General features: G+C 35.2%; 1 protein-coding gene across 1 annotated transcript in view; it reads right to left on the bottom strand.

Annotated features, from left to right (window-relative positions):
- LOC123508777 (uncharacterized AAA domain-containing protein C328.04-like) overlaps window positions 1-1,750 on the bottom strand; it is a 182,789-nt gene extending 181,039 nt beyond the window's left edge. The window contains exon 1 of the mRNA XM_045262677.1: window positions 1,702-1,750. The gene's annotated coding sequence lies outside the window, so the exon portion shown is untranslated. The remainder of the gene's footprint in view (window positions 1-1,701) is intronic.
- Between the last annotated feature and the right edge of the window lie 354 nt (window positions 1,751-2,104).

Raw genomic sequence — 2,104 nt, 5'->3', positions numbered from 1 at the left:
CACTGCGTTTCTCTCTCTCTCTCTCTCTCTCTCTCTCTCTCTCTCTCTCTCTCTCTCTCGTACAAATCCGTCTTCTCAAGTGTTTGCATAAGGTGCGTGTAGAAGACCCTTTTGTCTAACACGAATGACGCAGATAAAAACAAGATAAGGCAAAAAACATGAAGCGTTCAGATGGAATTACAAGACTGCGTGAAAAGGTTACTTCACGCTTATTGTGAACCTTGACTTCATTCTTTGTAACGTAGATAAGGAAAAGAAATGTATGACGAGAACAAGATAGGGGCTAAAATAATACCAGCGGATAAAAGAAAAACAGGACAAAAAGATAATGTTCCTCCACACCCGATATGGAAACGTTCTGACTTCCTCTGCGGGAACGTGTGTATGCATTCTTGTATTCGTATGCTCGATGCTTCGTTACTTAGAAGGCTACTATATTTTTCCTATTGTATTAACAAAGCAAGTGATGTGATAATTTTTTTTTGCTATTCTACTACTGCTACTGTTGCTGCTGCTGCTACTGTTACTGCTGCTATTACTACTACTACTACTACTACTACTACTACTACTACTTTTTATGTAGTAGTAGTAGTAGTAGTAGTAGTAGTAGTAGTAGTAGTAGTAGTAACAGTAGTAGTAGTAGTAGTAGTAGTAGTAGTAGTAGTAGTATCAGTATTAGTAGTAGTACTAGTAGTAGTAGTAGTAATAGTCATAGTGGCAGAAGTAAAGTAGATGTTGTAGTAGTAGTAGTAGTAGTAGTAGTGGTAGTAGTAGTTATGGTAATAGTTTTTACTATCATTTCGATGATGGTGATGACGATGACGATCAATATTCTTATTATTAGTCATTATTATTAATATTATCATTGGTATTATTACTATTATTATTATTATTATTATTATTATTATTATTATTATTATTATTATTTTTTTATTATTATTAATATTATCATTATCATAATTATCATTACTATTATTATTATTATCATTATTGTTGTTGCTGTTGTTGTTGTTGTTATCATAAAGGTCATGATGCCCACTTCTCCCAGAACTGTGCCAATCGTGGAGCACTGATAAGCCAAACCACGTGCACGTCTGAGTGTCTTGGTCTTTTAACTGACGCACACACTAATGACAACACCAAACAACGCTATTTGACAGTTTTCTGATTCTAAAAACTACATTAGGTAAAAGATTTTCTCATCTAAAAAGACAATATATATATATATATATATATATATATATATATATATATATATATATATATATATATATATATATATATATATTATCTAAGGGAATGTTTCTCTCTAGCGCAAAAGAAGCAGTGATAAGAAGTTTTGACCCACATTTCTTATCATTTCGTGCACAGTGGCAACTTGACAACCCAGAAATACTAAAAGTCATTTCAAAACCACAAGTCACATTTATTCTACCACATATTTCTCTTTGTCACCGTCGTTGCAAAACATTTAAATCAAGTACATCTAACCTCACTAGAAATAAAGAGTCACCCTTTCCACATTTTTTTCTTTTATACCCATTCAAGTCTCTCTTTGTGCATCACTTTATAGCGTTGAAAATAATCTACTATGTTCTCACTAGGTTATAATATTGTATAACAAACACAATTATATATTTTGCACGTGTTTTTTTCTCTCTCTCTTCGTGATACAGCGAGTAACAACACTGCACAACTTACTGCGTTACTCCCACTGAACACTTGACGCAGCAACGCCGACTGACCAACACTCACTGTCACCGTCTTACTTGTGGAGGCGCCTTATCGTTCTCCTAGTATCAATGTCTGCGTTATCTCTCTCTCTCTCTCTCTCTCTCTCTCTCTCTCTCTCTCTCTCTCTAAGGGTATCTTCTTACAAGCATGCAAACAGCAATGTGTTCTTTCTTGCTTCATTCTTAATACTCTTTGCTGGTTGTTTCTATTTGTCTACCATCTCCGTGTTGTATCTGCTTATCTCTCTCTCTCTCTCTCTCTCTCTCTCTCTCTCTCTCTCTCTCTCTCTCACACACACACACACACACACACACACACACACACACACACACACACACACACACACACACACACACACACACACACACAC

Source organism: Portunus trituberculatus, chromosome 25 (assembly GCF_017591435.1).
Source record: "Portunus trituberculatus isolate SZX2019 chromosome 25, ASM1759143v1, whole genome shotgun sequence".
Classification (NCBI taxonomy): Eukaryota; Metazoa; Arthropoda; class Malacostraca; order Decapoda; family Portunidae; genus Portunus; species Portunus trituberculatus.
Note: the sequence above shows the minus strand (reverse complement) of the source record. Positions and strands in the feature narration are given on the sequence as shown.